The sequence below is a fragment of the Streptopelia decaocto genome (genome assembly GCF_964273445.1).
Source record: "Streptopelia decaocto genome assembly, chromosome: 2".
Classification (NCBI taxonomy): Eukaryota; Metazoa; Chordata; class Aves; order Columbiformes; family Columbidae; genus Streptopelia; species Streptopelia decaocto.
Window position 1 is genome coordinate 62700909 of NC_138655.1, and position 27045 is coordinate 62727953.

General features: G+C 39.7%; 1 protein-coding gene across 8 annotated transcripts in view; it reads right to left on the reverse strand.

Annotated features, from left to right (window-relative positions):
• MBP (myelin basic protein) overlaps positions 1 to 22892 on the reverse strand; it is a 114760-nt gene extending 91868 nt beyond the window's left edge. For 2 of the 8 annotated variants that reach the window (XM_082046946.1, XM_082046938.1), the window contains exon 1: positions 22085 to 22373. The gene's annotated coding sequence lies outside the window, so the exon portion shown is untranslated. Of the gene's footprint in view, positions 1 to 2949; positions 3146 to 10710; positions 10773 to 21472; positions 21486 to 21654; positions 22030 to 22084; positions 22374 to 22393; positions 22451 to 22878 lie in introns of those variants that run through there. The other 6 variants (XM_082046945.1, XM_082046941.1, XM_082046939.1 and 3 more) reach the window with 6 other exon arrangements.
• Between the last annotated feature and the right edge of the window lie 4153 nt (positions 22893 to 27045).

Sequence of the window (27045 nt, forward strand, 5' to 3'; positions counted from 1 at the left end):
CTAAGAGGTAACCTGACGGAAGCTCAGACCGAGCTGCTTTCCCGCTTTTTTCATGATAGGAAGCCCTATTCCAGCTAGCAACAACTACAGACACGCCACTGCCTCACTCAAGGAGAGAAACCTCTCCTGGCTGACTGACAAACACAAAATAATAATAAAAACTGCACAAATACAAAAAGAGATGGAAAAAAACTCAGTCCTACACATCACACTCATAAAAAACACCTATAAAAAATACAGGTATGTTGGGATAACATAGCTTATTTCTGTTCGTCTCAGCAGTTAATTAAAAACAGGGGTTTGTAAACATGTATCATGATTTTTTACCTCATTCCAGTCTGCCTGTTAAAACTAAATAGATATTTGTAGTTCAAAAAGAGGTTCTGATCATCTTCCTGTACACTTGTACTGTTCTATAAAGAGGTTTAAATTATGATTTAGAATTTTCACTGAAAGGCGGAAGAATGCTTCTCTAAACTTTTTGAATACACCAAGAAATACAATGATACAACTTTCTGCAGCTTATGTTGTTTTAACTGCAAAACAGCATTTTCTTACTCATGGAAGCCTGAGAAAAGTTTACCCCTTTTAATCATCAGACAGAAAAGTGTCCTTCCCCTGTAATATCTCACAGAACATTGTAATTTTTGTATATTCTAAATACAAACAATAAACTTTAGCCCAGGCACTGGTTTACAGTGACAGCTCACTAACTGTAATCCAGGAATTACAAGGGGCTATAAACCAATGCATCTGGAGCACCTTTATTGAACATTAATGGCTACTTCACATTAAATTACATAAACTACTAAATGTAAATCACAGGATGCTGCAAATGGATTGTTAAATATGATCCTTGAAGAGTAATTTAGTTATGTAAAATAAGGGTTCAGTCTTACCTCTTCCCACACACTTAGTTATGACTCAACAGAACTACACATAATAATAAAGGTATGCAAGTACTTACATATTTACAAGTATCAGAACACCATCATCACCTTGTCTAGGAAAACATATTCACCACAGACTGATGTTGGCGGATAATGGCACGGTGCTACAATGCTAGATAGGTTTACCAAGTGCTTATGGCCTTACTCACGTATAGGAAGGGTAACCACAGAATATAAAAATATTTGAGGAATTTACCCTGCTAAATAATGACTATTCTTATCCAAATAAATATTACATTTTACTACTATGTACAGATCTTGTTAAAGAAAATAAAACTGTAATTACTTTTAAGAAATGTGCAAGTTCTGTCTAATTTTGGTAGCCCTCTAAAGGAGACTCTTAATTACAAACCTACCCATCAAAATGACATGCAAAAGATTATTTATTTTATTTATTTTTTTTCTCCTCACGTCAGGTCCAGGTTATGTAGCTTGCTGGGAAGCAAGCTGACACACTGCCCAGCATTGGCTGCCAGCTAGATGGAAATCTTCCGAGTGGGTTTTTTTGGGCTCTCAGTGTGATAAATATCTTTGGAAGCAAGCCCTTCACTTCAGCCTTCTTTCAAAACGGATCGAGGCGCTGGGCATGCCTCATCTGTTTCTTCAGAATTCCATTTTCCTGGTAACTGGTACTGCAGTGCACCAACAAATTCACCTGCGGTGGGCCCAGGTGAGTGACCTGCAGCCCAGTCCCTCAGCAGCCACAGCCAGATGCTGCACAGATAGGTGTGAGCAACCACTGCACGGAAGTCACCTGCCATGCAGGCAAACCCTGTCCTTGGAATCCCTCCTTCTGAACTCCAGTATTTCATAAAATAAAGTGCTTTGTATCTCCTACAGGTTTCATCATTATTTAACACAGATTACATTTTTCATTATCTGTGAAACTGCATAGATCAAACCTTATTTCACTTTTGAATACCACAACAATCTTTCTCTGAGGAACCCTTCCTGACAGAAAAATACATTATTCCAGACACATTTCTGTCATAAATGATCAAACCCAAGATTTCAGTGGCAACCATAACATTTAAATCAGAGAAGCCACCAGGAGTTTAGTAGTGATACGTGTAATTAATAATGCTTGTACAGTGACTTGTGTATCAGAGTCTTGCCCTTCCTGGCCTTTCTAGACATTACAGCAATTTCCATATTTATAGATGACTGTACGTGCCTTAGCAAGGATCCTAGACCTAGAAAACCATCCCTCAGAGAGATGGGCCAAGTTCTGAAACATTATTTCATACCGGAGGACTGTTTAGGTCTGCATAACATACAAAACCTAGGATTGCTTCAACTGACCAATTTTTCCCAACTTTCTGTAAAGGATCAGACACATGATCATTGGTAACTTTTTTTCCCAACACCTGTATGTTCCAGAGACAAAATTATTTGATATTGCAGTAAAATAGATTCTCTAATTAAAACAAAACACACACACACAAAACCCCACACACAGGACAGAGAAAGATAGAGAGAGAATGGCTAAGAACAGAGAAAAACTCATGCTATATACTGTAAAGATATGCAGTAGTCTCCTAAGACCATCACTTTCCATTAGCATTGCTTCTAAAGTACTGTATTTCCTTTAGGAGTCCACCTTGCAGCTGTGGACTTCACCTCTTGGCCTCAATAAGTCAACAACTAAAACGTACATGCTTGTCCTAATGCTAAAATACTATTTAAAAGGTAAACCAGCATACAATAATATATAACGTAAGTGCAGTATTAACCAGGAAAAAGAAAAAAAACAAAGTGTAAAATTCGAACTGAAATGATAGAGCATTTCAGGCCAAAGTAATAATCTGACCAGTACCAGAGGGGGAAAAACTACAGAGCAATCAAGAAACCGTACGGACAAGTATCATTACCTGTTACTTGGAGACTTTCGGTTTTTGAGATTAAGGTGCTCTGAAGTCAGACAAGACCTAACATCTGTTTTCACATAAAAATGAAAAAATACCATGAGAATAAAAACAAGACATATTTGAAAACTCACATGTTTTTCCCCTTCTCTGCTTTGAAAAACAAGTCCTCCCCAAATGGTGAACGATATATTCTCCCTTTTAAAGCTCAGTCACCTAAACTTCCCAGTGAACACAGCCACATCGATGATCAGCATTTCATTAGCACACTGTAGAGACTGATGACAAAATGCACACCTGCAGTTCTAAACACACATGAATCAAAGGCACTGTATGCCGGCTCTTATCTTCTCATATTCAACAGACTGACAGAATGTACCAGAAGATGATTCAGCTTCTCCAGACACCGCAGACACCGTTAACTTTGCCGTGAGAAACAGTGAACCCCTATATCCTTCTCAATTAAATAACTCAATTAAAAAAAAAAAAAAAAAAAAGGAATAAAAAGCTTCTCTCTCTGCCCGACCTTTCCCTCCTGCTGTTCTGACTTCATATACAATCTATCTATACTGTAAACATATTAACCAAAAGAAGGTTTTTCTATAAATGTTCCTCTGTTACCTTTGGCACAAATATTGATATTACGAAAGGGTCTGACTTTCACCGTACTCCAAGCTGACTCCCTGTTGGCTTAATCTACTGATATAAAGCCACGTCTCTCCCCTCCCATAAACACAACCCTAAAGAGGAACAAAACCCAATCTTTCTTTTCTGCCACGGAGAAATTGCATCCTTAACTATATGCTTGCATTTCTCACTTTTTGTGCATTATGTTCATCACTTCTATTTGCCTCCTCTTTTAGTAGCTTGATTTCCTGAGCCCATCAGCGTAAACACAAACAAGTCAGTTCTCTAGCTTGAAATGGTTCACTATGCAAGTTGCAAGTGACACCTCATGAAGCTTAAGTAAAGATTTGTAAATTCCTCTGCTCCTAAATGAATAAATAAATTTAAGAACAAAGTGACTTACAAAGCTGTAAAGAAGCATTTTTTTCTGTACTCAGGAATGCCTATACAAAAACACTCCAGTTTGGGATTTTCTCTGGCAGTGACACAACGGTTTCCTTTCTGAACAAAGAAAGCAAAATAATTTTTTGCTAAGGATAATTGTATATCTGAGAAATAAATACATTTGTCTCCTTTTCAAATGGAATTTTAGTCCAGGTATTTTGGGCTTTAGTTGTTTAGATCAGAGTTTCAGGAGGTTACAGTCACTAACATGTGAGTTGTAAGTTTTAAGTAATTGGTGAGTGACAGCAGCAAGCCTGGAAATGAAATCTGCATGAGAAACCACTTAAGTCTTTACATCACCCTGATACAATTATTGTACTTGCGTGCTTCTTCAAATGTGCTTTCAAGTACTTGTGCCTCATACTCAAACACTGCCTCGTTTTATCTCAGTCTTAAGTTTCATGTACTAATATTGCTTTCCCAACATTTATCCAAGCTACGTACAAGGACAGTAGAGAAACGATCACTACTGAATTGAAGACAACAATGGCAGACCCAGGGAAAAATTTCTATTTGAACACAAGAATGTACAAAATGTACTCAAGACAATTATTTTCCCTTCTTTCATTGAAAAGAAAAATCAGACTTTTTATATCACGTTAAAAGGAAGACAAAAGAATGTGACAGGCCAAGTACTCATTTCTTCAGCACAGTTTTCCAATGCAGTTCCCCATTCGTGTCAAATTCAGTGTAAAAAACAAACAAACAAAAAACAAAACCAACACATAACAAAATCTTGCAACATGTCAAAATAATACAGTAAGAAAACATGTGTTCCAATAAGGAGACTAGCAGTGTATTCACCTTCTGGAGATTATTACCAAAATATACCTCAAATCCACTATATGATTAAAAGTTAAGTAAGTTTATATATAATATTCACAGCACCCATCACAAGAATATCTTGCTCTTGAACAAGGTGCACTTGTAAAGTATGGGGACAAACTATTATACTTTTATTCTTAACTGTTTCTAAAAGAAGAAATTGTTTCTAATACCATCATTAAAATCATGACATGGTCCACAGCCTTCAACCAAGAGGGAATTTCATTCCAGACAGCATGCAAAGACAGCAAGGAAATTCCTTCCATAAAGGTCTTGCAGCTTATATATACAAAATTTGAGGAGGAATTAAATGTTTCATTTTACAGATACAGAACAAAGGCGAGGTAAGTTAGAGGCAATAAGTGAAAAATGACTTCGGAAGCTTAGGCCGATGTCAGCAATTTAAACACGGAGTTGTAATTCTGAAAACCCGTTCTCAGCTACCACATAATGCTGGGGTTTGTAATCACAACAGACACCTCCTTTCTTATTTTGCAAGTGCTTTGCGGACTTCAAGTTCTGTCATCAGTCATACAAAATGACATTCCAGCCATGATGATGCTGCCAAGCAGCTTCACATGACTTTATACCAGAATGCCATCAATATACAATGAGGCTATTTCTCTGCCATCCTAGCTCTTAATTCAGCAGATTTTCTCAGATACAGAAAATGCTAACCATCAGGCCCAGGCTTATCACAAGACAGAGTAGGAACCACTGTAATACCCCCCTTCCATGCCTTTTTTTAAAACAGCTATAGCAAGAGGTCATCCAAATCATTAGATAATGAGCTTGTGATTAGCGTGCTCACACAGGATGTGGGAAACCAGGGATCATTTTAGAAGATACTGAGCGGAAAGCTCAGTCTGACTCGATCACAGGATAACTGTGAGTCATCAATGTGATCTGGCACGGGAAAATTTAAAAAAAGACAAACAGGCCTACACTGTATCATGAGGGGATATTTCCAGTCGAGATAGGGAAAAATTAATGTCATCATACAAACAACCAGCATAACCTCAGCTGAATACAAGGTACGGCTCTGGTCAGCCATATTTAACAACGTGAATTTTTTACTTGAACAAGATATGAGGATGATGAGAGCAATAGGAGCCTCTTATGTAGGGATAAGACTAAAAGCCCATGACATGTCCAGCCTAAGTAAAGCAAAGCCAAATGAGTGTTAGAAGAAGAGAAAATCCATGCTGTCCACATATAAATCTAAGCTGAAAGAGTGTTTCTAAACATCAGAAGAGTGAATGGCATGGTTCTTGCCAGGGCAGAACAGCCCCAAATAACACAGGTAACTCCTTTTGCCTGAGGATACTCCAGTCCACATTTCTAGACAGTGAACTTGGAGCGTTGCAAGGTAGGGGCGGAGCAGTGAGGGGACTACCTTTTGCTGAAGCTGTTCATATACTGACAACTGACTTTAAAAAAGATTAAATAATCAAAACCCCAAACAAAATAAAAATCACAAAAGTAGCGATACCCAGGGAAAGAGAGAGAAAAAAAATGCAATGTGTTATCTTTTAGCCTGCTGGGTTTCACTGAGGTGTAGCTGACTGGACAAACTGACTTTATTCCCCACTCTGAGTTCATTGATGAATTCCTGCTCATCCATTTTAGCCCATAAGTCATCAGTACAAGGTACAGGAAAACTGTAATTCTCTCTGCACAAAGACACACATCTCCTGAAGAAAAGGGCCACGAGTCCTACCCACCAGCCTCTACCTTTACAACCTGGAGTGGGAAATGCAGGTCTGAACCCTCCAGGGAAGAGAGGGAGCTGATCTCCACCAACACGGCAGGGCCTCTTCTGCAAATTTGTGGGCATCTGCTCTCAGGAAAGGGCTGTGAGACACACAAAACCCACCTCTGCCCCCCACAGCCCCAGGAACAACAGTGTCACACACTGTGTTTGGAGAGATACTGACTTCAAGGAGCCTTCTGCTCAGCTTGTTTGCTACACTGGATAATCATCTGAGACATTTAATCCTCAGCACAAAACAGACTAGACACTATGCAAAGCTCTTCAAGTCACTTTAACCGCTATTTCCCAAACTATTTACAAACTGTAACCATTTACAATATTTTCATAACATTCCTCCAAGACTATATTATGAAATAGTCCTTAAAATCCCATTCCCTCCTCCAGCACTCTGCAGTAAACACTCCAATAGCTTACAATAATTCTGAATGACCAAACTTGCCCTTACCAAGCTAATGCTACAGTTTTAATCATTATCTTCTTCTGGTGCATCCAATAAGTCTAATGCATTACCGTTTATAATAAGTATCTATTAGTAAATCCATTCCCAGTTCGGTATTTGAGCATCTGCCAAAAATAATGCCAATGACCAAAACAAAATTACAGCAATGCTAGGAGAAGGAAAAAAAAAAAATAAAAATTTCCTCCCCCATTTATTATCTTGAAGCACACATTATTAACTCAGAAAAAAAAACACCCTGCTCAAAAACACAGCTCCACCCCCAAACCACAGCCTACATATTATCTGTCAATGATGTTTAAAAATATAAGCTAAAAATACTGCAGACTTCATATGTTTAAAGTTAAGCAAGGTGGAAAGCAATTACCACCACAAATATTTTGGATTTTTTAACATAGCTCCATGTAAACCTTTCATCAGTTTAGATACATCAGAGTTCACTTGCATTCACTCTAAAATTCAATTAGTAATGCACATAAATTTCCCTTATTTTCCCAACTATATCATATGACAAGCTAGCCCGAAAGCACTTAAAATCACACTACACATTGCTAGAATGGAGAAGATTTGCAGATCATACCACAAATGCTCTCTCAAATGCCACACAGGGAAAAGAAATAAGCAGGTAATAAAGAAATCAGATGCACAGTGAGACTAGGACACACACAACTTGATAAAATAATGGCAGAAACAAGGGCACCTAATAATTTTGATAACAATTAATATTTTGCTCATTTCTCATCACTTGCTTACCCTTAGCACACTGCAGCCTGCCTGGGCCCAAACACAACCCAAAATATAAAATTTTTCACAAAAGCAAATGCTCCCCTCCCCTGACCTTATATTATAAATACGGTATCGCAAGCAGAACGAAATAATCTTCCTTGGCCAGAAAATTGCTATGTATGTTCCATAGCAATGCTACTCAGAATTCTGTTCAGTCTGAACTCTAATTTCTTGCCTCAGTTTCCTCTGCACATAATTTTTTATTTTCTGAAGTTTCATGCAAACCGGTACTACTTTATGACTTGCCTGCTTCAGGCTGTTACAAATTTCTGTCAGGACGGCAATCATGAGAATCTCCCTAATGAGCAGCCAGCCTTGTTCTTTATGACAGGACTTGAAGTGAAATAATTTACGTCTATCTTTTGGTTTCATCTAATGATAGCTTAATTTTCAGGAACTTGAGTGACACCAGAACTCATAAAAATGGGTATTCTATGTAAAGTCAGACCACTAGATCATAAACTATTATTATAAAAAATACAGTCTCTCAAGAGTGGCAATTTTAGTCGCAACAAAAATTAAAATCTGTTCAATAACTTCAATGCACAGGGTTCCCAAACAAATACAAATACGAATAATTTCAAACATTTCTGAATTGCAGCAACCTTTAGATAGAGAATACTTAAAATGTTTGAAACAGTAAATGACAAGCAACTGGCACTAGAGGAAGAAATTTTATACAAACAGAATGTAATTACCAGCTGGAATTGAGTCAACATACTCTAAGTCATTGCCGCTCTCAATCAAAAAAAAAAAATTAAAAAAATCACAAGATGATTCAATACCATAAAAAGACATAACCAGAATAACCTTTTAATCTATATATCATCTATGCAAAATTAGTGTGACAACAGACTTTAATATCTTAAAATCTTCTTGCATCCATTTGATCTTACTTGTTTGGGCTGTCTGTTCTTATACAAGCAAGTCCACTGAAGACAATCATGCTGGTTTGCATCAGGAAGACACCGCAAAACCAGCTTTCATGCTTGCATGTGCCACTGTTATTGCCGTAATGCACGAGTGATTACGAAATTATTTAATTGCTTTCTTGACGAAGCCCTGGTTATTTTTCTCAGATTAGAGTACAGAGCTGGCTGGTCGTGAAATACCTTTAATCATTTGGTCATCTTCAAATGTAATATTCTACCAGTGTCGTTATTTGTGTGTTAATCTTTTATTTGCAGCGATTACTAAACTGGACAAAATGAAAATGTGATTTTACACTTCACAAATAATTAAAGCATAGAAACGGATTCCTAAAATATAAGAGACATATACATTAGAAATAAAACTAAGAAGTTATATATCTCAAACTTACTATTGAGGTACTATTTACCTTTTAGCATCTGACATTTTCCCCTGCACGCATTTTTCAGTCTCAGTTTAAAAACTGTCAAATTGATTTTGGGGCACGTGTAGGACTGAGTTAAAATACTGACAATGACTTTCAATCTCTCATTATTTTTTTCCTGAAGTATTAAAACCTTACTGCAATTAAACACTATTGGAATCATCAAAATCATTAGTTAATTGCACATGCCATTCAAAACATATTATGAAAGCTGTATTTCTGATTAATTCACTGCTGACAGGATTGTTACTATAACATTTCTAATCTGTAAAATGCAACTCTTACATTCAGTTCAGCTACTGGTCCTGGAGAAATGCTTCATTAAACATATTTATAACGTTACTCCCAAGAGGTTTTTCAGAGCCGAAATAACGCAATGAATACCTAAACCATTATGTGTAGTTCCGTACAGTATGAAATTAAGAACAACTGTCTCCACAAGACAAAAGTATTTTGATACGTGATGAACTATGGAGAGTAATCACTGCTCATCAATAACAGCAGAAGTTGGAAAATTAAACATCTGAACCAGTAAGGCATGTGGCGCTAATGATAAGATCTGAGAAATACTAAATTCTCCAATAAGCCATTATGAACATAGTGCTCAGCACCATACAACCAAGTTAAATTTGTTTGCTTCTTACTGCATGCAAATCAAGCAAGTCTCAGTTTTACTGTGGGTCTCATTGCATTTGAGGGCTACTGGTGTTTTCCAAAGGTCAGTGTCGTTGTTTAACCCCATCTGGAAACTAAGCACCACACAGCTGCTTGTTCCTTCTCTCCCCCACCCCCAGCAGGATGGGGAGGAGAATCCAGAAAAGTAAAACTCATGGGTTGAGATAAAGACAGTTTAACAGGTAAAGCAAAAGTTGCGCACACAAGCAAAGCAAAACAAGGGATTCATTCACTACTTCCCATCATCAGACAGGTGTTCAGCCACCTCCAGGACAGCCAGGCTCCATCATGTGCAGTGGTTACTTGGGAAGACAAATGTCATCACTCCGAATCTCCCCCCTTTCCTCCTCCTTCCCTCAAAATATATACTCAGCATGACGTCATATGGTATCGAATACCCATTTGGCCAGTTTGGGCCAGTTGTCCTGGCTGTGCCCCCTCCCAGCTTCTTGCACCTCTGGCACAGCATGAGAAACTGAGAAGTCGTTTACTACTTAGCAACAACTAAAATATCAGTATTTATCAACATTATAGTGCTGTATTCTGGATTTAGAATGGGAATACCAACAAGCTACTAAGAAGAATAGTAACTCTATCCCAATTGAAACCTGGACAAACACCTAAAAAATTATGAGTAATAAGGGAATATCAAAATCGTGATTAGAAGAAAGCAAATGACTGGAGAAGTTTCAAATGCATATTAGCAAAAGCAACAACAACAAAAAAACACTACCAACCATAAAAAAAAAAAAGCTTTAAATGTATATTAGAATGCAAACAAAGATTTTTCACATGTCCTCTCACTGACACCTGCATATCCATTTCTTGTTATTATCAAGCTAACGGCAAGATTATGGACCTAAATTAATACAGAAAAGAATCCAAGACAAAGCCCCCTGGCTATAAGCAGATCAGCAATACAACAATCAAACCAATATAATTATTAAACTTACTGTCACTTCTGCTGCTACCTTCCTTTCTTGTAAATTCCTCACACACAGGGAGCAGGAATCACTCCAGCAGCAATATCCTGTTCCTAACAAGCTTGTTCCCCCAGGTCACATGAAGTCCCGACTCATTCATCACCACATTCCCAGGATGCAGGTGCTCCATCCTGTGACCAGCACACACTCAACCACCTACAGATGGACAAGAGGGCATCCAGAAAAGAAGAGCAAGAAAGGGATTATGCACAAGTTAGCAAGACTGAGGGATCACTGGGAAAGAAAGCATCACAGTCCAGCCTACTTTCATTGTTAGTCTCTACCCATAGTACATTCAGACATATGCCCAAGCGGATATCATTTCTGGGCATATAGAGAAGGTGGTGACTGGGAATCACCAACATGGATTTTCCAAGGTTAAATCATGCCTGACCAATATGATTGCTCTCTGTCATAAAATAATGAGATCTGCAGATGAGAGAAGATCAGCGGTATCACCTACCTTGATTTTTAGCAAGACTCAACATCTCTCACAGCATCTTCGCACCTAACCTGATCTCAGTTACAGTCTAGACAGACAGACTACTAGATGGTAAAAACCCCTATCTCTATCATCAGGCTCAAACAGTAGCTGTTAATTGTTCACAACCTGGTGACAAGTGGATAGTTTAGAGGCCCTGTCCTGTTTAATACCTTTAACAACGACCTGGCCAAGTGTACAGAACATTCAATAAGTCTGCAAACAACACAATAGTTAGGGGTGCAGCTGATTCACTGGAGGGCAGGGTTGCCATTCAGAATGACTAAGATAGGGCTGACAGAAACCTCATGTGAGCACAGCCTGAAGACTAACTTACTGGTGAGCAGCTCTGCTGAAAATGATCTGGGGGACTTTGACATCAGTAGGCAAGACATGAATCAGCAGCCCACCTGGCAGCAATGACACCTAAAAGTATCCTGGGATTTGGCAAGAGAAGCACAGCAGGTGGACTGAGGGAAGCAACTGTTCTGCTTCATGCATGATCGATTCCTCTGGTATCTGCACTACTGGGCCTACTTTTGGATGCCCTCTATGAAGCATCAGTCAAATGGAGTAAGTTCAGTGAAAGGCCACAAAGACATGTGGTGGCTGGAGCACATGTCCTATGAGGAGAGGCAGAAGACACTGGGATAGTTCAACCTGGAAGAAGCTTTGGAGCACCTAATAGCAAGTTTCCAATATCTAAAAGTAGATCACTAAAAAGGTGGAGCCAGGCTTTTTACCAACACGCATGGGGGGAGAACAATGTCAGCTGAAACCAAGGAAGTTATAAATATTTATTAGATAAGGGGAAAGAAAAATACACTATTATGATAATCCAGCATCGGAACACGTGCCCTGAAATACAGTGGAATCTCTGTCCTCAGAGCTTTTAAAGATGCAACTAAACAAGGATCTACACTGCTTGGTCCGATTTAATGAGTGACCCTACTTTGGGCAGAAGGATGGACTAGAGACCTCCCAAAGTCTCTTCTAAGCTGAATCTGTCTATGCTGGAATTGTATTCGTACATTATGCAGAGTATGCACATTTAGGCAGAATGCATCCAGGAAGACAGAAGAAACTTCAGGAATACTCAAAACATGCTGTACAAATGATCTAGGTGTATCCAGTACAGCGAATGCCTTCACTATTGTCTCGATTATGTGCACTTACACAGATCAAAAGAGCTGTGTATGCTCATATTTATTTAGTCATGTGACTGACAAGGGCCCTACAGAATACGTACTTCAAAACCCTCTACAAAGCTGCTTGACACACTGAGCCAGGACGACTGAACAACCTCAACTCCTATTAATCCTAATTCACTTAATAGCACTCCAGCTGTGGGGGGAAGGCACCAAAACCAAAAGAGACTACAGGTACAGCATACACTTCATGGCTGATACAACAGTCCCTCATGGTAGAATATAAACTGTGGTTCAGAATTCTGAATTTGGTACAATGCTACTCAGCATTGTACCAAATCACTCCATTAAGTCAAGGAGCACACTTCTGTTGTGGCTACCTACTGTTGTGGCCTCACTAAGGCCTAATAGTTGAGCAAAATATTACTCACAGAAATGAAATGTACAAACCATTTATAATAAAAGGCCAATTAAAAGTAATGAAAACTGTTTTGCAACCTTTCTCATGCTTTCCAGGAGCACAAATTTCTTCCTATAGTGCCTTCATTAATAAAGAAGGTCACAGTGTTGAGGAGCTAGAATTAGGGGGGGGGGAAATTCAAACCAAATAACCACACTACATACAAAGCTTTTCACCACAGGAGGAAGAGAAGAAAAGAATATTTCGCAACCCACTCTAAAAGTCGGCCAAAATTTAAGATGAACTTTTCAACATCATCAGTCCTGCGTTCAGCTGAAAAGCACCTACTAGAATTCCCTTTAAAACAACTACTTTTCCCTGTGAGACTGTTAGGGGCTCTTTTCCATTTTACAAAAATATCTTTCTGAAAAACAAAAACAAAGCCAAATTATTGCCTACCCTCCAGGTGAACAGTGCTGAGTCAGACTATGCTGATGAAAGCCAAGCAGAAGCTTATACTTATCTCTTTTCCACAAACAAGTCAGGGCAAAGTAATAGTACAGAAAAAAGATCACAAAAAAAAACAAACCAGGGAGTTTCTATTTGTAGAAGCTACGCACTTTGTTTAGTAAGAAGTCCCTCGATACTTCCACAATTTGAAGAAAGAGTCTAAAAGGCCCAACAAAGAGCCAAAGTAAAAGATAATTGCATTTTTTTCCCCTTCAAGTCAATCCCAATTATTTGAGTATGTATATTAAGCTAAAAACAACTGCGGATAAAACATCACTGTTTTGTTTTCTTTCTACTTTTACAAAAATAAAAGGAGAGTTAATATCAAGGCTCACTTAAAAAATGTGAAAAGCCTATCTGCTATCACAACTTTTGCTAACATATGAAGCACAGCAGGCAACCATTTCCACAACAGTTCATCATTGTCTTTTGGTCATCCTTTCAGGAACTGTTTTTTCCTTTGAACTAAGCAATGTAGAGATGAAAATGCCTGGAATCAAATTGCTGAGTATTTTTCAGTGACCATTTCACTAAAGAGCTAAACTAAAACGGGATCACTCTGTAACCTGACAGTGGATTTTAGTATTTTAGGGGATTATGGATTTTGCTCTTATTTTATTAATAGCTCTCTAGAATGGTGTGAGCTATCAAAACTCTATGAATACAACACAATAAGGGTAGAAAGTTTCCTATTATAATTATTATGACATTCTTTATGGATAAATCTTCAAGGGACACATCAATCTGCAAAGTTACTGCTTTGTACTGTTTCATCGGCATTTTATCCCATACCACAGATGTACTGAAAACATCGGCTAGTTATTTTTCTTGTTTTGGCTTCAACCTTTGCTGTCATAGATTTCACTGTAACAGGTTCTTTCTACACACAAAGTTGTACAGCTGTCCTTCACACAAAAAAAGCCAGCAGTTGTCCAAATCCATCACAATTCCCAAGTATATGACTTTATTTTACTATCACTGCAAGCTCTGCCTGAGATGATATCTGATGGCATTCCAACACTACTTTTCATCCAGAGAATTGACAAGATTTGACAAGACAGTTTAACTAAGGACTGATTTTTTTGTAGAAAAGGGATGTTGACATCTGGGAAATAACAGTGATGGAGTGTAAGGTAAGTGAAAAGCATTATAACACATTACACAACATCATAAAGCAATGTTTTGTTATTAACCATGAGATATTTTGGACTTAAGTCTTATCCCAGAAGATTATGAGTCTCTTCTGAGATGAGCTGAGAACCTCGGTTACTCAATGAACTTGTCATGAACTCCAGGAACACTTCCTGGGAGTGGGTATAATAGGAAGCCAACAGAAGTTGTAATAATATATATGTATTATTAAATATATTAGTCAGAAGAAAATGGCTGTGAGCTAGGGATATGTTGATGACCCTCAGGTTTATGCACAGATTTTAAGGCCAGAGGACAATAACAGCTGTCATTGGGATCTGAAGAATCACTGCATTATATAAAAACCCAAAAGTCTACAGTGTATCATCATCAAGACACTAACATAGCCTACACAAAACCTGAGGAATGAGTGAGATTTGGTCAGCTGAAATGGGCAAGGTGAAAGTGATACTGTTAGGTTAGTGAGGAAGACTTGAGGAGACAGCAAAGTTCATCTCTACCACTTAATGCACCCAACCAACATTACCAGCCTGAAGCCACTCTACCTTATTTTAGTTCATCTATCTGAATTCTATCACGGAAAATTAGGACTGCGAATACTAAGTAGATGGTACAGGACAACTATCCGTAGGGCTCTGAGGCTACCACTACATTGGAAACTGTGATTTTACCGTGACAGTTTTACCAGTGAAACATCTTACATCCAAAGACAAGCCTACCTCATGGTTGGCTTCTTGCCACCGTACCACACCTTGGCAATACCATGTCCAGAAAGGGCTGACAGCAGATCCTGAGACGCAACAGAAGCAGCAGCTAGACACTGTGCTCTGAAAGACCCTTGGGCACCCAGAATATGCTACATTGGAAACTACGATGGCCCAATTTGCAACAGGAAAAGATTGGCAGAGTACTGACAACTACAGAACAACTGTATTTCAGTGCTTTTTGAATCTTCGGAGGACAAATATATTGCCACTGAGATGACAGACTACTGTTGCACTATAGGAGTCATTGATCAAACCTAACCCACTGCATAAAACCATTATTTTTCATGGTCTTGCATGTATTCACAAGACCATAGTCCAGAGAACTGACTGAAAAATGCAGCCAGATATGACGAACATATCTGTATCTTTGATAACAGTGTTCCCTTTTCTGTATTCTTGAAAAATCTCTTTCAGAAAATCAAGGTTTGAAATCAAACATTAAGACCAAGTACAAGGGTTGTAAAGAATACATAAACTTTCTCCAGAACAGCTTTATGTGTGTCTGTTAGTATTGACCTCTCGCTCTGCCAAGTGTCTGAATTCCAAAGATAGCTATAACTTGTCCAACTGCATTGCTTTACCTGAATTTTCTGACTTCTAAATGAGAAGTAGGCTAAGAACAAACATACTTTCGCTTGTGATCCAGAGATTTCAACTCTTTCGCAGAAACCAGATAATGCACCAGGTAAACATATAAAAATACACTACAGGCCTGAATTAATTTTGGGAATATATGTTGGTGTGTATTTGCTTTGATTTTCTTTTCTCACTTTCAAATTATAATAGTTAGATGCTAGATTCCCTCAGTTCTTAATTTCACCCATCTGGGAAGGCTTGAATTTTAACATTCTCAAATGTGCAAGCTTTCCCCAAAGTTTAAGGGACTAAATATTAAGAACTGCAATTATACACTATGAGATTTTGCACATGTTCAAACAAAATACAGATAAGTGACATTTAAAAAACATCTTCCCTTCCAATGTGCAAAACAGAACTAATACAGCTGATACATGGAACAAAACCAGCTAACATTTAAAAAAAAAGATTAAGATAAAAATCACCATTGTACCTTCAGTCACTGTGTATTTTAAAAAACAAATATTTAAATTCCGATTTGATCAATCTTTTCAGGTTTATTACTTTCATAATCTCTCCCCTTTGAAAGGCCTTACAAAAGCTTCAGAAAAAAAAATAATAAAAAGCTATAGTGAAGTAAAGATTTAGAAAACAAACTTCCCTACTGAGTTATTTCAAAATCAGTTCAGGACAGAAGAAGAAGAAAAAAAAGCTGGCTGGAAATTTCCATGTTATTTCTTGTTTTTCTCTCACTTGCCCTTTGCGTGGGCTTTCCTGGGATATGTCCAAGATTTACAGCTATTCCAAGCAACAGAGTTGGGATTTCACAGTTACTGCAACTGATGATGCAAGAAGCCGCATGGTAACGATCTCACTTTATATTAACCAAAGAGTTCTCTAATTATTTTTAACTGAGCATATTAAGAAGCATAAAGCTTTTTTCCAAATAGGAGAAAACCAAAACATTAAAATCCGAATACTGTTGTCAGGAACTGTTTAAGTATCTGCCGTTTAGAAATTCTTTAGCTATGAAAAATTGCTCATAATAGATTCTGAATCCTTTAAAGAAAATAGTAGGAAGCTGTATGTCAGTCTCTATGGAACAGCTAAACTCAGGATGATCAACCTTTTACAGAAGGGTCAGTCTCTGCAAACCTCTCAGCTAGGAAGATGAGGTGGAGAAAACTGAAATGAGAGTGACTGATATCTTCTGGACATCAAGAAAATGTCTTTTAAAAAAAAAGCCAAACTGAAAACAGCTGGTAAAGTAAGAAAAGATGAGTACAATTTGATCTTCAGAAGTCAATGAAATTGCTAATCATCTACATAATTAACATAAAAATTATTTACTACTATACCCAAAACCCAAAACACCAGCATTCAACCAGGATTACATTTGCTATGTGTATGGTGATTAGATAGTACAAGAAATTATTTCATGTGCAACTAATACATTTAAATAACCAGAGAAACAAATACAGAAGACTCGTAAGTGATTTAGATGAGATTATTAAGTTAAGAAAATATAAAACTGAGTGTGACATAGCCACTATTTAATGTCACTGAATCTGTAAGATTAGACACTATCACTGTCTCGCTTGTGGAAAGCTGCCAATGAAGTTTTGTGCCACACTTTCCAACCACAGCTAATTCTACAGTGCTCAGCATAACTATGAACATTTTGTCTAAATCCTCAGGTGGGCGAAGCCCCTAGAGAACCAGGTTCCAATTGTGTCATTTGAATTTATGACCTAGTGTGTATCACCATATTGTGCTCCTTTAGCGTGAACAGCGTTCGCGTGTTGTCTCATTTGGGTGAGAAGGATCTGTCTGCAGAATGATGAGTACAGCAAGACCCAGAACTGTGACTGAAGGCTACAGTAACATAGTTCTAATGTCATCTCCACTGGAGTCAGCCACTGCCTTTGGCAAGTGGATCCGTCCCTCAAGAGACTAACTTGTTCATTTTTTACCGATTATCTAATTAAGTACAAATTAAACAGTTTGTGCAGAAGGCTGGGTGCCCCAGAAAATGGATATTAACACAAGAAATATGCAAATAAAGTACTGGAGCCTAGGGTTATCTGTATAAAACTGCAGCTGCACCAGCTATTTGAGCAGCTGAGCTCTAAAGCATACATCCTTTTACTGATTTCTTCCATTGGTTGCTAACTTATTATTATTTTTATTACATATAAATTCAGGCTTCTTCAGAAATGACAGTGTCCTGCTGATTTTTTTCTTGGAAGCACCTAACAACTCTGAACAACTGCAATTGCTTTTTCCCTTCCCATTTTCTACAAAGCATTTTGAAGAAACCAGACACATGCCTGTTTTATAAAAGTCTATCAACCGGCTGTATTCAAAACTGCATCTAAAAGTTCCTGACCTACTGCTGTTCATCACCGGTGTCTTTTATTTAAGTAAGAGCCTCATCACAGAAAACACGGATCACAGCTTCAACGTGACATCTTGCCTGAGAGAAAAATCATTCAGGTAATTAAACATCACAGGACTGGACACCTCATCAGCTGCCCAGAAGACTGTGCTATCCTTTAATCCATGACAGAATTTACACTTTAAACCTGTATGCAAACCAAAGTCTTAGACTTCAAGCTTTCCAGCACTCTCCCCCAATAAATATTGGTTAATCTTCCAGTGCATTAGCCAAAGAATACTAGATTTCATCCACACATATATTGTTATGTTCTCATGTAAATTAAATCAGTTTAGTTCTGGTAAGCAAAAACTTGAACCAAACTGTCCAGGTTCTAACATATGAGCACTCATCTATTTTCACAGCACTCTCTTTTGGCAAGTAGAAAGTCAATAGAACACACATAGCACATCATTTTGAACACTTAGCTTTTGCTACTTACCCTGCAAGTAAGTATGAGACATGGATTTCAGTTTTATCTGCCTTCTCTCAACAGTTTACAATGAAAGTGTTTCATTAGTCATAACAATCACGTAGCAGAGTAATTAGAGCCTAAACTATAATGATATGTTCTGTTTGGTGGAATAAATAACTGAAGTGGCTATTTCAACCATATAGCTAATTTATATGGAGTATGGAATAAAAACATCACAAAAAGAATAAACAGGAAATCTGTGCATATGCGGCAGTACTGAGACGCAAGCATCTATTTTCCAAATTCCCTCTTTCTCCAAGCAACATGGAAAGAGAACACTGGTATTTCCCTAGGACAGATTGCTCTCTTGCTTGATCCTACTATTACCATTACACTTACATTCATTTGTAATCCAACACACAACTAGCACCCATCTTCTCAAACTCTCAGAACTGGAAAGAGCCAGCAGCATGTCCCAATTATGCTATCGATTCACAGGGTGACCAACATCAAGTTTCTGTTGTTGCCATGCCTTGAGAACAGCTACAATCCTTCTCTGCATGTGCAGTATGTTTTGGGTCTTTGTTTTTTATAATTCTGACAAGCTTATATTTAAAAAGGATGTAGAGCTTAGCTGACTAGAAATCTAGGTATTGCACGGGAGCTGACTTTATGAGGAATAAAGCCCAATGCAAGAACAATTTTGTCATGAAAATTTTCATGAGCGCACAAAATTAAGCAACTATTTGAATATGAAACTATTTTTAAGTAACATGCTGCCATTTCTATCATAAAGCAAAGGGTCTGGGTGGGCCAACATTTATAACCGCAGTAACAACCATACCATTCACTACTTAATTCATAGAAATTATCATTATAGAACAGCGGCTTTGAAAGTTTGTGCACATTCTTCAGTTGTGCAGCAGGGCATAAACTCTCAATTTCTATTCTTAATTCTCTACTTATTATAAATCCAGTGAAGCTGACAAAACACTTTATTCATGGCTTTCTCCCAATTCAGTGAAAATGAATTTGAATCCATTTCATTAGGAGATGTTAGAAGAACATAACACTTTCTGCCATTTGTTCCATTATGAATACCAAGCTTTATTTTAGATGGATTATCTCAGACCCTAATGCATGATCATTGCTTGGAAAATTAATATACATTAATATAACTTCTATGCATGGGCCTTTGCAAACTAGAAACTGCCCTTTGACCATCTCACTACTGATCAATAATGTCTGTGAAATGCTTCATCTTGTCACCTATTTCTTCAGATACCTTTCTGTAATCTTACTAAAAGTCTACATGGCTTCAAAACTACTGTATAAGATCAAAGAAAAAAAAAAAAAAAAACAAAGAACACAACATACAATGAACTCTCTGTCTGTCAAGCACAAAGGCAACACTTTAACCCAAGGGAATCCTCGAGCCACAGCTGCCTAGATAGAGTATTCTGGGGAAGCACCACTTCAAGCTGTCCCCATCACAGTCCTCTCTGGGCACCTGCTCTTGGCCACTGCCAGTAGAAATTCAGTATATCCCAGTGTCGTGGTTTAACACCAGCACACCCAGTATGGCCTTTTTAGTGTTCTCATAGGCGCTTTTCAGAATAATTCAGAATGCATACAGGCAGAGCTGATGTAAAACACAAAAAGTATAGAATCCATGATGCTTGAGAGCTTTGACAGACTCACACCAGTTATCATTAAGACCATTTAAAGTCTTTAGAGAACTGTTTCCCACTCAACTGACCAGTAACCAAATGAGTAACAAAGCTGTTCTCTGAACTCCGTTATTATTGCCCTTGACTGACAGGCAGCACTTCATCATCCTTCCAGACAGGCATTTCAAGCCTTTATGCTCAATCACACCACAATCTACAGGTTAACTTGTTTCCATCTGTGAACTAGCAGTACTCCAGACATAAAGCTATATTTATTAGCCTCAGCATTTTAAAAATAATTAGTGGGTATAACAGAAATAAAATAGTGCAATATACACACTGTCACTCCTGATCACCTGAGACTCAATCCTGGTCCCACTGAAAAGGTGGGAAACTTCAGCTTCTTCACAAGAAAGCCTTTATTTTCACAGTTTCTTCATATTTTTTTTAAGTCAACATTACTCCCAATGTAGCATCTGATATACTGAAGGACAAATGCGATGCCCACAGGAAACACTATCATGACTGACCTACTTAAAACTACAAAAATACATGTTTACATTCTTCCCGAGACTAATAGTGCAGCGATTTAAAAAAAAAAAAAAAAAAATCCCCACAAGCACAGAAAGAAACTAAATCTGCAGCCTTCGCTGTTGCTGTAGCCCACCACACACACCGAGTTATTTCGAACATAGGCAAACCCTCCACAGAAACCGCACAGCTGGTGACAGCACCAAAGGTTCGGTAGCTTCAAGCCGGTGAGAGGAGGAGGCGGCGGCGGCGAAACGGGGGCGGCGGGAGCGCTGACAGCGGCACCCCGCAGCCCGGACCCCGCCACCGGGGCGGCTCAGGCTTTCTGCACAGAAACTTCAAGGAATTCCCTGGTAAGAACCGCTGAGTGGCAGGGCAGGGGAAGGTGGAGGGGGCAGCCGGTGGGATGGCGGAGGGCGCAGCACCTGCCCCGCTCCTCAGCCCCGCGGGTTTGCCCCCTGAGGTTTGGAAAAAAAGAAAAGGGAAAAAAAAAAAAAAAAAAGAGAAGTTGTCTTGTTTCTGCTAAAACTCCGTCCGCGTCCACGATGTGAAACCGGAAGCCCACAGCACCCACCCCCGGGCCTCCGGCTGCCGTCCGGGACGCGACACGCTGTGTCCGTCCACCCGCCTGGTTATGTAACGCACCGGCAGAGGCTCCGGCCGGGGCCGCCGCTTCCCCGCCGCAGGAGGAGCCCCGAGTCCCTCGGCTGCCCACGCCGAGGAGGAGTCACCTCCGCGGGGCCGGGCGGCGCTGCCCTCACCTCCCCAGACGTCCCGCCGATCGTGGCGGGCCGCCCCGAGCGCTGCTCGCCCTATCCGCCAAGTACCTGTCCCGGAGGAGGGAGCCCAGGGGCCACCTAGAGCCGCCCGTCCGTCCCGGCGTCACCTGCTCCAGGTGTCCCAGCGCTGCCCGCTCTCCGCCGAGCCCCCTGCGGCTGCCCCGCCGAGGAGGAGGGACGCGGGGCAGGCACGGCGAAGAGGAAGAGAAGCAAGTCGAAATGCTCCCCCCCCGCTCCCTGCGGCCCCGGGTGAACCGCTCGCTCTGCCACCGCCTTCCCCGGAGCACAACAACAAACACGGCAGAGTGCGGCGTGCGAGGCGGGTACGGCCCCAAAGCTGGTGGTGGTGTCGGCGGGGGTCTCCCCCAGGTCCCCTGACCTGCTCCCTGCACGGCTCCCGCCCGAAGAGAAGGACAGAAATAAAACCAAAACACACACCACACAATGATAATAAAGGAAGGAGTAAATAATAACGCACCCGGCGTGTCCTCCTAGGCTGCGGCGCTCCGGGGGCTGCATGCAGGGAGCGCAGCCGAGGTACGAGAGGGCAGCACCCCCTACACCCGTCCCCGCCACCCACCGAGAGAGGAGGCGGCGGGGAGAGGCAGGGACCGAGCCGGGAGGTGAGGGGGGCGGGCGGCAGACTTCGCAGCCAGGGGAGGGAAGAAACCTCCGCGCCTAGGTCCCCTCCCGCTACCGCACGACAGCGTTTCCCCCGCCCGGTGCTGCCGCTTTCCTAGATTGCTTTTTCCTGCCTCCGGCCCTCCCCTTGCAAGCACGGCGGTACCTGCGCGGGAGGTGCGCCCCGGCGGCTGCAACGCTGCCCGGCAGCCGCTCCCCGCCGCCCGCCCCTCGGCAGCCGCGCCGCCCGCAACCAGGAAGCAGCAGCAGGCGAGGGCACCGGCCTGGCCCCGCACCCCGCCGGTGGAGCCGGGCAGGACGGGGACCTCTGAGGGCGAAGTGGGGACGGGAGCCCGTTACCCTGGGCGGGCACCGTGCTCCTGCTGGGAAGGGGAGGCGAGGCGAGTGGGCTTGGGTCACTGGGAGCTGGATTTGGCCGCGGCTCCGGTGAGGCAAGCGGGGGCAACCTCGCTACCCTGCTCGCTCGCTGCCCTCTCGGGCCTGAAAGTCATGGGCCGGTAATTCGTCCCCACAACTTGGGCTAGTGAGACCTTACTGAACTTGAGTCGGGGCGGGGGAAAGCGCCACCTGCAATTTTAGAATCAAAGTCACGCACCCGCAACAGATACCTGGGTAACGCTGTGCTTTTACCTGGTCTGAATCTGAGTCCCAGGGCATAACTCACACGCCATCAGATGGGCATCCTGCAGCACGGTGACTCGGTGTCACGTTAGTGTGAGGTGCGGGCCACCTCCATGGGAAGAAGTTTCAGAGCATTAACCCCGAGGGTGGGGCTGTTCTGGGTTTAAAGGGAAGAGAAACTGCCTTTGGAATTTCATCTGACTTGAGGCGAGGGGGGAAGCAATTCACTTTTATGTGTATTTTGGGCAAATAATATGAGTTTCTATCCTGTGCAAAATTGCAAAAGTAGGAATAGTATAGATGTATAGATATGTTGCTTTTTTTTTTTTTAAAGAAGTCACTTTATTTGTAAAGTTCACTGGTGATTACTGTATTTATCTGTTGCACCTGTCAAGTGCATCATGTTTAAACCTCAACAGATGGAGAGTTATTAAGTCAGCTACCCACAAATTCTTCAATAAGTAAGACTTTTTTGGTTTGCTATTTCTCTTTGAAGATGGAGGAGGATTTAGAAAAATACTTTGAGTCAGATTATAAACTGTGTGTTCTTATGGATAAACAGTTTAATTTGGATAAACATTTCCATTGTATGAAAGGAACATCCTACTGGTAATTCCTTACAGTATGAAGTGAGAAGTTTGCAATGTGAGTCTATTGTAAGTATGAAGGCTACCATACAGCATGCTAAAGCCTGAAGATAAAACTCTCGAGTGTGAGTTAAAAAAGATCATGGAAGGAAGGATTGCAGAGGGAAAAAAATAGATGGAATACTGCCAGTATGAGCAATTCCAAGTCTGAGAATTTTATATTAAGAATACAGACAATACTGTTTTGAATCGGCCTCTTTCCTCACACTCCTTCACTGGCAAAAAAATATTGCTTTTTCTTTGAAATTTGAGGAGCACATTAAATAACTTTGGTAGTTAAGATTTTTGCATATTTTAACTTTTAAATGGTAACTTTGTTAGAAAGCATGACAAAAAGAAACCAATATTTATCAGCATTAAAATAAGACAGTCAATTTCTCTCTTCAGGTGGTCATCTCTGCCTTTTTTGCATAAAATCTCAGGGTAAAATTAGATCCAAAATCCTGTCTAAACACACTCTCAGAAGGCAGATTAATAAATCATGGTAAAGAGTCTAGAACACCAGTCTCGCATATTTTCATATTACTTGCAGTTTTGAGCAAGAATAATTATCCTGCAGGTGGTGGGTCATGTGTTTACACACGTGAACATATCTTTGCATACAGATGTGCATACACCAGTTACACATCTAAATATATATAAAAATACCCATGTGGACGTGCGTAGGTACAATTATGCATGGTTCCTCTGTTGCGGCCTAAAGGCGTATAAGAGAATGAGGAGAGTCACAGCTGCAATATATGGATTGTCATACAGTATGTGAAAAACAAAATGGAAAAATGATTGCCCTTGTACAGCTGTGTTACATACCACAGTTGCATCAGCTCTCTCTTAATGTGTCGAACATCTCCGTACTTTTCAGTGTGTAGCTTCTTTTATTGCTCCAGGAATTTTGTATGTAGGCAGATGTCAGTATGCTTGTTTACATATACTCATAAAAATTTAGCTTCTGTAAAAACACTAGGATCACGGACAGCATTGGTAGCTATTAATGTAGACATTCTGATTATAATTCTATTACTAATGAATGCCAGCTCCTGGAAATTCTGTATTGAAAAAGCAAGTGCATATGTGTCTTGGCCTACAAAGCCTGTATAATTTCTTCTTCTGTTTGCTTCCTGTTGCATAGAGAAAATAAAAATGACGTCTTCTTTTTTAAATATTCCCCACACGCTATTTCATGCCTGCTCTTTGAGCCACTGTAGAGATGTCTACCTGAATATGAAAACAACTGATAGAGGGAGATTAATCTTTATTTTTTTTTTTTTAAATTAACTGTCCAGTAAAAATTATTTGAGATGCAAATAAAAGAAAAGGAATGGAAGGAAAGCAGAATTTGCACAATATTTCATATATACTTTTGTACTAGAATTGGCCATTTATTATTCTTAATAAGAAAAAATTGACCTGGTTGGCCAATAGGTTAGACTTAGTAAGGAAACTATAGTTTGGGCATGAAAGCCTCATAATGGGTAATCAGACCAATGTGATATAAACTCAAAGAATGATTTAATTAAAGTTCACAGAATATTATTGAATTAAGATTAAAGAATGGCTATTCACTTTAAAGAACTGAAAATGGCGACATGCCATAATGAGGAACCATCACTGAGGCAGTGGTGGTTGCTGATGCAAGATTAATGATATCAAGCCCTACGTGGAGAGGAAACATAATCTAGACCCAATTATGAACTCATTTGAAATTTTTGATGAATGGCCCTTCCATGAACTCCAGCTGATAACAATATCGTTTAAGTCTTAAGATCAAATCTTAATTATAAAGACTTATGAGATTGGTGTATTTCATAAATGCTTTTGTTATATATGAGTCCTTGAAAGTAACACAATGCTTACAGTACTTTTATAAGTAGAATCAGAAGAAGTTTTTTTCCAAGAAGACTCTCATACAAGAGCAAGTGCTTGAATAATCTCATGCTGTGTACGTAGTCAAACAGAACACCATTATCTGCAGATGATGAGATCTGTTACCAGCTGGGACCTATGTGTATGCAACTGGTGAATCCCAGAGTTAGACTTGGTTGCTGAGAATTTTCTATATGGTCATGGTGGCTAAACTTTAGATCTCCACCAAACATTTAGAAAAATGGCTCAAAATGTGTCTTTTTTTCAGCAAATAAATGTGAAAGGGGCAGCAAAAAGACACTGTTTCTAAGCCTTTGCATCTTAAAAAAAAATCATCTTTATTTTCTAAATGAACCTTGAGAATCGAGGTGTTCTGCAGCCACAAGGAGACCGACATTTTTCAGAAAACTTGTCCAAACTCATAGTTTCTTACTACCCATGCTATTAAGGCACATGGCCTTATTGTAAATGTACACTGGAAAGAAAATCTTTCTCCTGGTAAATTAGGATTCCCTACTGGATGAAGACAACAGCGGATGGATGACAATGTAATAGATATTGACAGCCCATTTAAATAATAAGTTATATCCTTGCCTGAATGAAAAAGAGAAATAATAATTAACAGAAATACTGGTATTTAAAGATCTGAGTGATATTGCATTTTAGAGTAAAAATAACCTGATAATGATCAAACAAGAATTTTTGTTCAGAATTGTTTACCTAAAAATTTTCTCTTCAAATTCTAATGCAAGAGACGAGCATTATTTTTATGTCACCCACCAATATCCTGTTTGCTGAAAAAGATCAAAAAGCTCAGTAACAGGTGGTTGTAGTAGCACAGGAGTGTGAAGATGAACATAGCAGGCTTTCAAACTGATTTTCTCCATTTTGTGTGGGTTTTGTCTCTGTCTAATGGTTGCCTCTGACAACACAGTTTTCTGTAAAAATGATTATCTCAGGCTATTTCGAACAGATCTCATGCACTGCTGCAATAATAGTCAAAAAAGTCCTACAACAAAAGGAGTTTTTACTCTTCTGTTTCTTCTAATGCAACCGTTCCAGCGAAAGGAAAAGTTAGTAAAAATATTTGATGTGTTTAAGTGCTATTAAGCACATTAGCGTGTTTCTGTTTTTCACTAGCACTTAATCAACAGAGAAAACATACCTGATGTACGTGGTTAATTTACAAATGAGTGAATGGAAAACAAGCCTGAGTATAAATTCCTCTTTGCTTACACAAGTCGAAGTGCCTGTATTCTTACTAATTACTTAGAGATATGATACACATATAGCCCTTTTTTCTTAAGACACAATAAAGTGTGGTAACAGCTTCTGTGGGCAGACAGAAAACTAACTTGAAGAAATGGATATATCAAGGGCTCTACCTACTGTGAACCTCTCTTCTTCTGATTTTCCCCTTTCCCCTTATCACACCTTAGCTCTTATATTACATGTTCTTCAGAACCGGGACTTCACTTTGGGATGACCAGCACAACACTTCCTCTATGTCAGTATAAATGTTTTTAAAATAGCAGTCCTTTCTCAGCTCAGTGTCAGAGGGAGTTCTGCCTGTGCCTCCATTTGCAATATCCATTTTCTCAATACAACACCCACAATGCTGGTTTGTTTCTAAGGCCAGTTTATGGGAGCCTTTTGGAGAAATCAG